At 34.6% G+C, this 16,135-nt stretch overlaps 1 protein-coding gene across 1 annotated transcript in view; it reads right to left on the bottom strand.

Moving 5' to 3' along the window:
- Positions 1-16,135, bottom strand: part of PRR16 (proline rich 16) — a 752,278-nt gene that overhangs the window by 621,608 nt on the left and 114,535 nt on the right. The window lies entirely within an intron of this gene.

Here is a 16,135-nt window from a genome sequence, read left to right as displayed (position 1 = left end):
TTGAATGAAAAGGATATACACCCAAGCCATTTTTATATTTTATATATTTTTTAAAACCAGTCTAAGGTGACATATACTATATGAATTAAAAGGAGACATACAATAGGCAATTTCTATTAGTATATTTATTTTTCTTTCACCAATATTTTTGCAACACGTTTCTGAAACTATTTTTTTTTTAAAAATGCACTTCATTATTTTTTAATACTGGACATCCAGATAAAAGAACTATTACACATTGCTTAGCCATAGTATAAGATTTTCTGAGATTATTTCAGTCTCTCTTAGACTGTAATTTACATCGGATTTTATAAAGTATACTCATATAGTATAAGCATTTTTAATGTATTTATTGTGATTTAACTATCAATTGATATAACATTTTATCTTTGTATTAATAAATAAGTATTACAGGGAGTGCAGAATTATTAGGCAAGTTGTATTTTTGAGGATTAATTTTATTATTGAACAACAACCATGTTCTCAATGAACCCAAAAAACTCATTAATATCAAAGCTGAATAGTCTTGTAAGTAGTTTTTAGTTTGTTTTTAGTTATAGCTATTTTAGGGGGATATCTGTGTGTGCAGGTGACTATTACTGTGCATAATTATTAGGCAACTTAACAAAAAACAAATATATACCCATTTCAATTATTTATTTTTACCAGTGAAACCAATATAACATCTCAACATTCACAAATATACATTTCTGACATTCAAAAACAAAACAAAAACAAATCAGTGACCAATATAGCCACCTTTCTTTGCAAGGACACTCAAAAGCCTGCCATCCATGGATTCTGTCAGTGTTTTGATCTGTTCACCATCAACATTGCGTGCAGCAGCAACCACAGCCTCCCAGACACTGTTCAGAGAGGTGTACTGTTTTCCCTCCTTGTAAATCTCACATTTGATGATGGACCACAGGTTCTCAATGGGGTTCAGATCAGGTGAACAAGGAGGCCATGTCATTAGATTTTCTTCTTTTATACCCTTTCTTGCCAGTCACGCTGTGGAGTACTTGGACGCGTGTGATGGAGCATTGTCCTGCATGAAAATCATGTTTTTCTTGAAGGATGCAGACTTCTTCCTGTACCACTGCTTGAAGAAGGTGTCTTCCAGAAACTGGCAGTAGGACTGGAAGTTGAGCTTGACTCCATCCTCAACCCGAAAAGGCCCCACAAGCTCATCTTTGATGATACCAGCCCAAACCAGTACTCCACCTCCACCTTGCTGGCGTCTGAGTCGGACTGGAGCTCTCTGCCCTTTACCAATCCAGCCACGGGCCCATCCATCTGGCCCATCAAGAATCACTCTCATTTCATCAGTCCATAAAACCTTAGAAAAATCAGTCTTGAGATATTTCTTGGCCCAGTCTTGACGTTTCAGCTTGTGTGTCTTGTTCAGTGGTGGTCGTCTTTCAGCCTTTCTTACCTTGGCCATGTCTCTGAGTATTGCACACCTTGTGCTTTTGGGCACTCCAGTGATGTTGCAGCTCTGAAATATGGCCAAACTGGTGGCAAGTGGCATCTTGGCAGCTGCACGCTTGACTTCTCTCAGTTCATGGGCAGTTATTTTGCGCCTTGGTTTTTCCACACGCTTCTTGCGACCCTGTTGACTATTTTGAATGAAACGCTTGATTGTTCGATGATCACGCTTCAGAAGCTTTGCAATTTTAAGAGTGCTGCATCCCTCTGCAAGATATCTCACTATTTTTGACTTTTCTGAGCCTGTGAAGTCCTTCTTTTGACCCATTTTGCCAAAGGAAAGGAAGTTGCCTAATAATTATGCACACCTGATATAGGGTGTTGATGTCATTAGACCACACCCCTTCTCATTACAGAGATGCACATCACCTAATATGCTTAATTGGTAGTAGGCTTTCGAGCCTATACAGCTTGGAGTAAGACAACATGCATAAAGAGGATGATGTGGTCAAAATACTCATTTGCCTAATAATTCTGCACTCCCTGTATTGTAATCGGCTTATTTCAAGCTCCTCCTTAATATTTATTGTTTTTTATAAAATATAATTCTGACAATTTTATGAAATATTTATACTACTATTTTTGAACATATCCCCTAGCTTAAAGCGTCAGTGCAATTCTTTCCTTTCTTTGACTTGTATCTCTGGAACTTATTTGAGGAAGTTCCTTTGTATCTGGCTAGAGGGGAGTCTTAGCGCCAGGACTCCCTACCTTCATAAGTTTACATACCCTGGCAGAATGATTTCTTGGCCATTTTTCAGAGAATATGAATGATAACACAAAAACTTTTCTTTCACACATGGTTAGTGTTTGGCTGAAGCCATTTATTATCAATCAACTGTGTTTACTCTTTTTAAATAATAATGACAACAGAAACTACCCAAATGACCTTGATCAAAAGTTTAGATACCCTGATGATTTTAGCCTGATAACATGCACACAAGTTGACACAAAGGGGTTTGAATGGCTATTAAAGGTAACCATCCTCACCTGTGATCTGTTTGCTTTTAATTAGTGTGTGTTTATAAAAGGTCAGTGAGTTTGTTAATATAATGCATTGGCATTGTGTTAACACTCACCTGAATTCTCCAGACCAGCAAACTGCTAAAAATTTGGCTTTTATAGAGGTGGTCACACTTGTTAATGAGCATTAATGAAGGGCATTTGATTAGCGCCACCGGGCTGCTACTTAGCCTCTTAATTCCTTAATTCCTACTTAGTTTTTCACACATGGCTTCTTCATTTTGGCTTTATTATTGTTAAATAAATCATGGTGTATTATGTCATGTGTTGTTGTTCATCTGAGGCTGTATTTACCTAATTTTAAAACCTGCTAAGGACCAGATGATTGTTATTATGTCCTGATACATAAAACCATAGAATTCAAAGAGTGTAATTTCTTTTCCCATGACTGTATGTAGAAATATGTATTTAAGAATGAATAGAACATATTCTGATACGTGAAGAAAATTGGAATGTGAAATATTATTATTTCATGCCGGGTTAGCGAACTTGAGAAAACGTTATTGTGTTTGCGCATGCGTAGGTTCTTCGTTATTTCCCACTTTTTGTGCCCTATTGTAGTCTGTAGGAGAAAATTTTAATGTGATTGTGATATTGTAACCTGCTTTTTGCGTGTGTCGGTTAGTGCACAAGCAGAATTTTTTTACTTCAAACTTGTAATATGTGGGTATCAAACGCGTGCAAAAAGCCGAAGTCAAGTGCAGTTAGGGTGCAAGCATCAGCGATAATTATCACTACACTCGTAATCTAGCCCTTAAGCAATAATTTTACCTTTTACATTCAAAAATAATTTTAAATTTGCCATGCATATAAATTTAAAAAAAATAATCGATGTCTATTTATGTTCTTCCCATCATCTAGATGAGCAATTCCCTTCAGACTATTGTAAGGACCTTTTTCTTTGCGTTGTTTTCAGAGCTAAATATGACAGCAATGGAATGTTTGATGTTTTGTATTGATGTAGTACTCCATCTAATAAGTTAATTAACTGGCAATAGAAACAAATGTTTGATAATTTACAATATATGTCCAGTCAGAAGTTGTTATAGAAAAACTTAAGCAGATGGAGTGTATCCAGATTATAGCTCATTGAAACAGTGAAAAATAAATGAAAAGAAATCACTGAACCATGAGTGCTCCAGCTGTTTATCAGGAAAAATCTGCTGATGTCATGTGGCAATAATGTGAAACAATATATAACTGATAAAAAACAACTTCAAAGACACTAAGGACTATCATTAATCTTTGCTTCATTTTCTCCATCCTAGAAATTCTTAAACAGTATTCCAGTTATTAGAAATAAAAACTGCTAGCACTGCTTTTTATATATATATTTATACACAGTCGTATGCAAAAAGTTTAGGCACCCCTGACAATTTCCATGAATTTCATTTATAAATAATTGGGGGTTTGATCAGCAATTTCATTTTGATCTATCAAATAACGGAAAGACACAGTAATATTTCAGTAGTGAAATTAGGTTTATTGGATTAAAAGAAAATGTGCAATATGCATCAAAACGAAATTAGACAGGTGCATAAATTTGGGCACCACTGCTCCATAACTTGTCCGTCTGCTCTGAGGCGGCGGACAGAAATCAACCCAATCGATTACGATCGGGTTGATTGACACCCGCAAATCTGCAGGGGGTGATATTGCATAAGCAGTTCTGGTGAACTGCTTGTGGAATGATTAATGGCAACAGTGTATGCTGTTGGTATTTATCGATGTGCAACAGACATGATACGCTACATCGTATCATGTCCGCTCGCACTTTGATAAATATGCCCCTAAGGCGCTATCCCATTTAAAAAGTTAATGTTGTCTGTGAGCCAAAAATATAATCGCTGGTGTAGCCAAATAAAATAGCCAAAAATGAACTATTGTGATTGAGTATAAAAAAGAGCCGAAAAGATCTAAGCCAATAGATTGTGATCAGCCCCTTGCCAGAAATTGCATTTCTTCTAAATGTATATGCTTAATTATAAATCAGATATAATATCTTTAAAAATTTGAATCTTTGGCAAGACATTGTGGATCAGTTCAATAGTTACAAATAAGGGATGCTGGCTGTCTTAATTTTTTAAGTCATCTGGATCACGTCCAGTGCTTGTAGAAATAAATTAAAATAAATAATCATTTTTATTTAAAATAAATAAATATATTCTACTGACTCCAATATGTCCTGTTAACATTGGTCTTTTTTTTCTAGAGTTGTTGATGATTTGTTATTTTTTGCATGTCTCCTCTTCTTGCTAAATCATCTCAATTTAGTTAAAGATTTAAGAAAAAAGTATTTAAATGTTTAAAAACAAGATTTACAGTAAAACAAAGACTAAAATCAGTTATAGTAAAGCCACCAGCAAACCAGCAACCAAATTGGTAAAAACAAATAACTACATTACAAGGGGAATTTAGAGAACCATAAACATACAATGGAACAAGCATCTTAAAGTATAATTTTAAACTTAAAGGGACACTGAACCAAAAATATTTATTTCACGATTTAGATAGAGCATGCAATTTTAAGTAACTTTCTAATATACTCCGATTATCAATTTTTCTTTGTTCTTTTGCTATGTTTATTTGAAATATAAGGCATCTAAAGCTATTTGTGTGGTTCAGAACCCTGGAAAGCACTTGTTCATTGGTAAATGAATTTATCCACCAATCAGGAAGAACAACCCATGTTCATCAAAAATGGGCCGGCATCTAAAATTACATTTTTGCATTTCAAATAAAGATACTAAAAGAATGAAGAAAATTTGATAATAGGAGTAAATTAGAAAGTTGCTTAAAATTTCATGCTCTATCTGAATCCCGAAACAAAAAAAATTGGGTTCAATGTCACTTTAATTTATTTTGCAAATACTATATAGCACCAGTAAGTTTTGCACTAAGTTTGTTTTTAAAAAATAGACTTGATTAATCTCACCCAGTAATAATTCTCCAAATAATGAGGAGAGCTAATAGTTAGGAATTTCCTAGCACTTGAACAATTTGCATTAACATATATTTCTGCCTGTGCCTGTGCTTGTTTGTGAGTGTGGTATATGTGTGTAATTGTGTATGTTTGTATGTGTGCGCATACAAGTGCATTTGTATGTATGCATGTGTTTGTATTTGTTTGTATATATGTATGAATTGGTGTTTATTTGTGTGTGTGATTGGGTGTATTTGTATATGTGCATGACTGTGTTTATGTGTGTGTGTGTGTTTGTATTTGTTTGTATATGTGTATGAATTAGTGTTTATTTGTGTGTGTGATTGGGTGTATTTATATATGTATATGTGCATGACTGTGTTTAAGTGTATGAATGTGTGTGTGTGTGTGTGTGTGTGTGTGTTTGTATTTGATTGTATATGTGTATGAATTAGTGTTTATTTGTGTGTGTGATTGGGTGTATTTATATATGTATATGTGCATGACTGTGTTTAAGTGTATGAATGTGTGTGTGTGTGTGTGTGTGTGTTTGTATTTGTTTGTATATGTGTATGAATGGGTGTTTATTTATGTGTGTTATTGGGTGTATTTGTATATGTGCATGACTGTGTTTATGTGTGTGTGTGTGTGTTTGTATTTATTTGTATGTGTGTATGAATGAGTGTTTATTTGTGTGTGTGTGATTGGGTGTATTTGTATATGTATATGTGCATGACTGTGTTTATGTGTATCCATGTGTGTGTGTGTGTGTTTGTATTTGTTTGTATATGTGTATAAATGGGTGTTTATTTGTGTGTGTGATTGAGTGTATTTGTATATGTGCATGACTATGTTTATGTGTATGAATATGTGTGTGTGTTTGTATTTGCTTGTATATGTGTATGAATGGGTGTTTATTTGTGTGTGTGATTGTGTGTATTTGTATATGTGTATGACTGTGTTTGTGTGTCATATTGTGTGTGTGTGTGTTTTTGTATTTGTGTATGAATGGGTGTTTATTTGTGTGTGATTGTGTGTATTTTTATATTATTGGGTGTATTTGTATATGTGCATGACTGTCTGTTAATGTGTGGGAATATGTGTGCGTGTGTTTGTGTGTATTTGTTCATATATATTTATGATTTTGTGTATGTGTGTGTAACGTGAATTGTCAGGGCATATAATAGTCAAGGTGCCAAATGTTTTAGGATAAAATAATATATATTTTTAAAATAAAAAAAACTAAAAAAAAAACTATGCTTTTTAGAATCAGAAGACAGTACTGGGATCAAAGGGAAAACCTTTATCTCTACTATATGTCCTTCTATGAATTCTTGATCCTGTTGACAGGGATTATCTATGACATTTTTCCTATTAAACTGTGTCAGGAGAAAAGAGTAAAATTGCTTTCTTGTCTGTTCTTTTGCTATACGGAGAAAAATAGTAAACAACATGTGAGTATGTGGTGCTTATTCAGTATGATTATTTGCACTGAAATATAGAGAGAATATAAAACAAGCCATGAAGAGGAAATATATATACTTTTTTATTATTTTTATTTTGCATTTTGTAGAAAAAATGTTTTACAAGATTACATGCAGCAAATGTTATATTACTGGGTACAGAGATAATAGAAGTGTCATTTTACTCTCAAATCTCACTTTATGTGACATTTTATCTAATTATACAGTTGAGAGGTTTGAAATGAGCAATATGATCATTTTTCTATGTAGTTTGTTTAAAACAAACACAAAATCTGTTTCATTTAATGAGAAAGAACAAATCTTTTCTTAAGTTTTAATTGTTAAAATCTTTAGTTAATTAATGCAATTTCCAGTGCATTATCAGAAGAAAATTAAAGTGCTTTGACCTGGTGCTTTGCAAACTGGCAAATCATAATTAAAATATGTAACATTATTTAGAGTGAATTCCAAACCTAATACATATTTTTGCACTAGGCAAAGAATACTCAAACAAATTCAAATGTAAAAAGTAATCATATAGTAATCTAAATAAAATCAGCTTAAATATCCAGAATATAATAATACAAAAAAACTGATCACAATAATATAATAATTCAGCAGAAAAAAAAAAATATCTAAAAAAACACTCTGCACTTTATAAAATATATACGTGATGCTTCATCAATACTGATGTGGTAAACAGGCTATCTTGTTTGATGTATCCCCTCAAAAAATGAAATGAACAAGAGGGCAAACAATTGCATTATACTGTAATAGATGTAATGCAATAGCTTAAAGGGACATGAAACCAAAAATGTTTCTTTCATGATTTAGATAAAACATACAATTTTAAGCTACTTACCAAATTACTTACATTATGTAATTTGCTTCATTATTTTTTTATTCTTTGTTGAAAGAGTATGAATGCACGACTAGGAGTTAGCTGAACACATAAGCTCAACCAATGACAAGAGACATATTTACAATCAACATTCAACAGCTACCTCTCAGTAGCACATTACTCTTCCTAAGCCTACCTAGGTATCCATTTCAACAATGGATACCAACAGAATAACACAACTATTATAATAGAAGTAAAGTGTAATTTGTTTAAAACCGTGGCAGGACTGTTATATGACGGAGATTTTTCCGACTGACATTTGTGTGACGTATAATATTCCGACAGAAAAATGGCTGTCGGATAACAGTCTGGCTACGAGATAGATAGATACAGATCGAAAGACAGACAGACAGATAGATAGAGAAAAGGAACAAAAATGTTTCATTTATTCATAGCATTCAAGCATTCTGTCTGTTTGTTAAAAGCACGCTGTGGTGGATGGGACCCATGGTTAGATTCCCAGAGGCGTTTGCGGCGCCTGAGGTTCTGATTAGAAAAGAGGAGCAAATCTGCCCTCGGCCGAACTCGGAACATAGTCGCTCAGACATACAGTATGTCTGCTGGACAAATGTGCTTCAGCATTCTGTCCGTCTGCATTCTGTCCGACAACAGTTTAAAACTGCTTTATCTGTATCAGGAAAGTTTAATTTTAACCTTAACTTCAATTAGTGATTGTTGTATTGTATATAGAAACCAGTGCATCTGTGGTTATCTTCTTTAGATGTATTCTAACAGATGTAAAAAACAAATATTAAAATTTGGACTAAAAGTAAATGTAAAAGTGTCACCACACAATAAACAATACTCAGCAGTTCAAATACAATGTATCAGAAACTAGAACAGTGTTGCAGTCACTCATCTTTATGTTCTGCACCATGAGCTCTTGGATGCAATTCTGTGAAGCAAACAGCAGCAGGCCCCTCATTGTTCAGTTCTTTGACATGCTCAAGGTCTTTTCTGAGGTCCCCCACTATGAGCAAGATTTATCAAGCGTTACCACAATTCTCCTTTTTATACTCCTATGCGTTTGCCTCAGTGCGCATCTGGAGAAGCGCATCTGTAGGCCTAAATTTATCACAATTTTTTTTTTTTCCAAAGGTGAGCTCAAGCAAAGTAATGATACATTTCTCCAGTAGAATTAGACTAGGCGCCTAATTTATCATTAAATCGCTAATTATGTGTAACACCAATGGTAAATCTTGCTCTATATTTAGAGAATATAAGTTAAATCTTTAATGCATTGGGTGGCCTCACTGGAAAAAAAAACTGTCATACATTTCTTGGTTAACTACTACATGAATAAAAAATAGCTCTTTAGTACCTATTCTAGATTTATTCTAGTTTAGGGAAATATTTGCAAGGGGCCTCCATAGACGAAACAAATCTCACAGTACCATCTCGTTTTCAAAATAAGCTTCAACTTATTTATCCCTAGAGGTTATACAATTTCACAAGCCCATAACAACTATTTTTCATGAAAATTAAAACAAATTAAGAAAATGGCTCTATCTTATTTTAAGTTGATTAAAATTACAAAGGTTAACAGCCTTTATCTTATAACTTTCAAACAAAACACTTTGTTTAACTAAATATATGTCACATGCATCATGTCTTCACGTGGGTTTACATGTATGCCATCTTATGCTTTTAGTCTATACGCACAATTTTACACTTCTTTTTTTGGCACAACTCTCAACATTTTGCCATTTTCCTTTCAATGGCCATGTTGCGGTTTTTCATCCTGCACTTGGGTGTGGTTTAAACGTCTCAGGAATTTTGTTGGATTACAGATATTCTACTTTTCTATGATCATTATACTACATTTTACGCAGTATTCCTGTGTTCTTAAGGTGAGAAGGTGCTTCAGCTATAGTTCAGGTTCGATTACAGGTATGCAATCCAGTCCGAAGTACTATTATACAAACTGACTGTGACAGTAACAAGCATTCCCCTTATGTGACCTCCAAGCAGAGAAGTTAAATGAATCATGTAAAAAAGCAGCACAAAACATGAACAATTCAATTATTTTTGTGCTCAAAGTTGTCAATCGATGCCCTCATAGACATTAATGCGGTAGGCCCTCAGTCTTCAAATAGACCTATCATATACTCTTACCTAATGTTAGTGAATCATTGGGGAGCTTAAAGGAACATCAAACACTTTCAGATGGTAATATAAAATGATAAATTGTATATATATATATAAAAACACAATATACTTTCATTAGTTATTTTGTCCCCTTTTCCTGTAATTCAATTCTGAAATTGTGAGCATTTCAGTTCCTGAAATGCAGAACAATGTTTTATTTCACATAGCCATTGGCGGCACACTCTAGTGACCTATTTATAACTGTCCCTAACTGGCCACAGCAGTTCCCATTGTTTTATAGACATTAAAACTTTACACTTATTTTTTTCACCTATTTAATGAAACTTAAAAAAATACTTCTACATGTTATTCACAGTCTAATCGTTTCTTGAATGCATTATTCTATCTAGCATTTATTTACGGCTAGATTTAGAGTTGGGCGGTAGCAGTGAAAACCAGCGTTAGAGGCTCCTAAGGCTGGTTTTTACCGCCCTCTGGTATTTGGAGTCAGTCAGGAAAGGGTCTAACGCTCACTTTGCAGCCGCAACATTTCCATACCGCAGATCCCCCTACGCCATTTGCGTGTCCTATCTTTTCAATGGGATCTTTCTAACGACGGTATTTAGAGTCGTGGCTGAAGTGAGCGTTAGAAATTTAACGACAAAACTCCAGCCGCAGAAAAAAAACAGGAGTTAAGAGCTTTCTGCTGGGCTAACGCCGGTTTATAAAGCTCTTAACTACTGTGCTCTAAAGTACACTAACACCCATAAAATACCTATGTACCCCTAAACTGAGGCCCCCCACACCGCCGCCACTCTATTAAATTTTTTTAACCCCTAATCTGCCGCTCCGTACACCGCCGCCAGCTACATTATCCCTATGTACCCCTAATCTGCTGCCGACACCTACATAATATTTATTAACCCCTAATCTGCCCCCCCAACGTCAACGCTACCTACCTACACTTATTAACCCCTAATCTGCCGACCGAACTGCACCGCTACTATAATAAATGTATTAACCCCTAATCCGCCTCACTTCCGCCTCAATAACCCTATAATAAATAGTATTAACCCCTAATCTGCCCTCCCTAACATCGCCGACACCTAACTTCAAACATTAACCCCTAATCTGCCGACCGGAGCTCACCGCTATTACACCTCTCTAAGTTAAATATAATTTTTATCTAACAAAATAAATTAACTCTTATTAAATAAATTAATCCTATTTAAAACTAAATACTTACCTGTAAAATAAACCCTAATATAGCTACAATATAAATTATAATTATATTGTAGCTATTTTAGGATTAATATTTATTTTACAGGCAACTTTGTATTTATTTTAACCAGGTACAATAGCTATTAAATAGTTAATAACTATTTAATAGCTACCTAGTTAAAATAATTACAAAATTGCCTGTAAAATAAATCCTAACCTAAGTTACAATTAAACCTAACACTACACTATCATTAAATTAATTAAATAAAATACCTACAATTATCTACAATTACAACTAACACTACGCTATCAATAAATTAATTAAATACAATACCTACAAATAACTACAATTAAATAAACTAACTAAAGTACAAAAAATAAAAAAGAACTAAGTTACAAAAAATAAAAAAAATATTTACAAACATTAGAAAAATATTACAACAATTTTAAACTAATTACACCTACTCTAAGCCCCCTAATAAAATAACAAAGCCCCCCAAAATAAAAAAATGCCCTACCCTATTCTAAATTAAAAAAGTTCAAAGCTCTTTTACCTTACCAGCCCTGTAAAGGGCCATTTGCGGGGCATGCCCCAAATAATTCAGCTCTTTTGCCTGTAAATAAAAACATACAATACCCCCCCCAGATCAGCCAATAGAATGCGAGCTCAATCTGATTGGCTGATTGGATCAGCCAATCGGATTGAACTTGAATCTGATTGGCTGATTCCATCAGCCAATCAGAATATTCCTACCTTAATTCCGATTGGCTGATAGAATCCTATCAGCCAATCGGAATTCGAGGGACGCCATCTTGGATGACGTCATTTAAAGGAACCGTCATTCGGCGAGTAGGCGTCGGTTGAAGAGGTTGGATCTGCGTCGGCTGGGAAGAAGATGGCTCCGCTCCGGAAGGAAGAAGATTGAAGATGGCGCTTGATTGAAGACTTCATCCCAATGATGGACTTCCGACTTCAGCCCGATGATGGAGTTCTTCAGCCGCCGCTTGGATCAAGACTTCCGACCCTCTTCTAGAGCGATCGGTGAACCTGGCATGGTGAAGATAAGGTAGGAAGATCTTCATGGGCTTAGTGTTAGGTTTATTTAAGGGGGGTTTGGGTTAGATTAGGGGTATGTGGGTGGTGGGTTGTAATGTTGGGGGGGTATTGTATGTTTTTATTTACAGGCAAAAGAGCTGAATTATGGCATGCCCCGCAAATGGCCCGTTTCAGGGCTAGTAAGGTAAAAGAGCTTTGAACTTTTTTAATTTAGAATAGGGTAGGGCATTTTTTTATTTTGGGGGTCTTTGTTATTTTATTAGGGGGCTTAGAGTAGGTGTAATTAGTTTAAAATTGTTGTAATATTTTTCTAATGTTTGTAAATATTTTATTATTTTTTGTAACTTAGTTCTTTTTTATTTTTTGTACTTTAGTTAGTTTATTTAATTGTAGTTTTTTGTAGGTATTGTATTTAATTAATTTATTGATAGTGTAGTGTTAGGTTTAATTGTAACTTAGGTTAGGATTTATTTTACAGGTAATTTTGTAATTATTTTAACTATTTTAGCTATTAAATAGTTATTAACTATTTAATAGCTATTGAACCTGTTTAAAATAATTACAAAGTTGCCTGTAAAATAAATATTAATCCTAAAATAGCTACAATATAATTATAATTTATATTGTAGCTATATTAGGGTTTATTTTACAGGTAAGTATTTAGCTTTAAATAGGAATAATTTATATAATAAGAGTTAATTTATTTTGTTAGATTTAAATTATATTTAATTTAGGGGGGTGTTAGTGTTAGGGTTAGATTTAGCTTTAGGGGTTAATCCATTTATTAGACTAGCGGCGAGATCCGATCGGCAGATTAGGGGTTAATAATTGTAGGTAGCTGGCGGCGACGTTGTGGGGGGAAGATTAGGGGTTAATACATATAATATAGGGGTCAGCGGTTTTAGGGGCAGCAGATTAGGGGTACATAGGTATAATGTAGGTTGCGGCAGTATACGGAGCGGCAAATTAGGGGTTAAAAAAAATATGCAGGGGTCAGCGATAGCGGGGGCAGCAGATTAGGGGTTAATAAGTGTAAGGTTAGGGGTGTTTAGACTCGGGGTTCATGTTAGGGTGTTAGGTGCAGACGTAGGAAGTTTTTCCCCCTAGTAAACAATGGGGCTGCGTTAGGAGCTGAACGCTGCTTTTTTGCAGGTGTTAGGTTTTTTTTCAGCTCAAACTGCCCCATTGTTTCCTATGAGGATATCGTGCACGAGCACGTTTTTAAAGCTGGCCGCGTCCGTAAGCACTGCTGGTATCGAGAGTTGCAGTGGCGGTAAATTATGCTCTACGCTCCCTTTTTGGAGCCTAACGCACTGAAAACCCAGCCATTCTGTGAACTCTAAATACCAGCGGTATTTAAAAGGTGCGGGGGGAAAAAAGCACGCGTAGCTAACACACCCCTTTGGCTGTAGAACTCTAAATCTAGCCGTTAGTGTTTAATGTCCCTTTAATATCCCACAAATAAGTTGAGATATTGAAATATGCCATACTAATAACATCATAAATTCTATCTGCAACAATTCCTTACAGTGTAAATGAACATAAAATAGAAAATCAAAGTGTTAGTTGGTATAAAAAAATATTTGAATTAATTGTTTTAAGATAACTAAATCCTGGCAAACCAGTAAATTGACAATAAAAAAAAATAGTTGATTATGTTTTGCTGGGTCACTGGTATAGAAAGTCAGTCAAGAATCAGACCAAGTAAAAAGAAACAGGAACAAAACACTCTCTGGAACTGATCATAGGCTGTAAAGCAAGTCTTCACTGATTAACTAAGTGATAAAACACATGAAATGCGTTAGAGGAATTACCCTTGTGTGGGTCCTGAGAAGATTTTATTAATAAATAAATCAAGTGGATATTTTATTACACTGCTGATACGTTATACGGTCTGCATGATTGATGACATCCATGTAAGTGCTTTCTCATACATTTGTTGATATTGAATGGAAGTCGAAGGAGATCACCTGCCTGCACCCTGGCAGTTCATACACAAGCACTGCCTCCTTACTAAGCATTGGATGTGCTCAGCAAGGAGGCAGCAGAACTGTGACAATGCACTTTCAGAGTTTCGCTTTGAGAACCAAATTACTCTTAAGAAGGTAATCCAGTCTCATGTTCAATCATTACCATTCAGTGATGTGTTACCACTAAACCTATCATTAAAACATACGCCAGAAAAATTATATTATATTTGCATAGACTGTGGTTGGCGTGTACTTAGGATAAAAGGTAACGTAAACAAAACTGCTTCAATATTAAGCCAAGATATTTATGTCAGCAGCTTTCAGAAGACTACATAAATGTTAACTATGCAGCAATACAAGGAAACAGTAGAGGTTATAGAACAAAATTAAATGAAAAGGTAATTTATTCCAGTATGTAAACTGGGGACAGAAAATACAGGGAAATACAGAAATATTCAATTAGTCAAGTATATAGCTAAAATGAGAAGATACCTTCAGATCATCAAGTAAAAAAAAGGTAAATGCAGTTACAAGATTAATGGGTAATGATGACATAAATGATATCACTGCTGGAGGTTAGATAGGTGAGCAGATGCTTGGCAAGGATCGCTTAGAACTTTAAGCCAGCAAAACCAAAAATGATAGGATGACTAACAGGTAAACAAGAACTAAACTGACACTGCTGAATTCTGAGTAGAATAAAACTTAGGAGCAACAGACTGAAAGCAGAAATACTGGAAAAGTACTGGATCAGAAGGCAGATGCAGAGATTATTATTTCAGTCTATCCCAAATGAGGTTTAAATACAATAATGCACAGCATATAAGATACCCTGGAATATAGAATATAGTTCATGTCTATATAATATAACCTTGTGACCATTTTCCATGATGCATTTAGAATATACAATGCTCTAAAGAACTAATATTGTGGTGCTAAAGGCTATTCCACATTTTAAGTTTGAACTTATACATTAACTTTATTGTGCAGAATTATATAACATTTTTTTTATAGTTTACTGTCCCTTTAAGATCAGATTCATAGTAGTAATGCTCTACTGGGACCAGCTGAACACATCTGACAAGCCAATGACACAGGGCATATGTCCATAGCGACCAAGCACAAGCATCCATTAGTACATTGCTGCTCTTGAGTCTATCTAGGTATGCTTTTCAACAAGAAAATGAAGTAACCTTGACAACAAACGTACATTTAAAAGTGTCTTAAATGTATGTGCTCTTTCTAAAACATGAACAGGATTTATTTTACAGGTAAATTTGACTTTATTTTAACTAGGTAGCTATTAAATATTTAACAACTATTTAATAACTAGTCTACCTAGTTAAAATAAATACAAGTTGCCTGTAAAATAAAAATAAACCCTAAACTAGCTACAATGTAACTATTAGTTATATTGTAGCTAGCTTAGGGTTTATTATATAGGAATAATTTAGTGAGTTGTAGTAATTTTATTTAGATTTATTTAAATTATATTTAAGTTAGGGGATGTTAGGGTTAGGGTTAGACTTAGATTTAGGGGTTAATACATTTAATATAGTTGTGGCGACGTTGGTGGTGGCAGATTAGGGGTTGATAAATGTAGGTAGGTGTCGGCAATGTTAGGGACGGCAGATTAGGGGTTAATACAATTAAACCAGTCTTTTAAATGCAGGAGGGCGGCGGTTTAGAGTTAATATATTTTTATAGTGGCGGCGATGTCCGGTTCGGCAAATTAGGGGTTAAAATTTTTATTTAGTGTTTGCGATATGGGGGGGGGCTCAGTTTAGGGGTTAATAGGTAGTTTATGGGTGTTAGTGTACTTTTTAGCACTTTAGTTAAGAGTTTTATGCTACGGCGTTAGCCCATAAAATCTTAACTACTGACTTTTAAATGCGGTATCAGTCTTGACAGGAGAGGGTCTACCGCTCAATTTTGGTTAGATTCGTAAAACTGGCGTTATGCAAGTCCCATTGAAAATATAGGATACGCAATTGACGTAAG

Source organism: Bombina bombina, chromosome 2 (assembly GCF_027579735.1).
Source record: "Bombina bombina isolate aBomBom1 chromosome 2, aBomBom1.pri, whole genome shotgun sequence".
Taxonomy (NCBI): Eukaryota; Metazoa; Chordata; class Amphibia; order Anura; family Bombinatoridae; genus Bombina; species Bombina bombina.
This window is presented reverse-complemented; position numbering and strand designations above follow the sequence as displayed.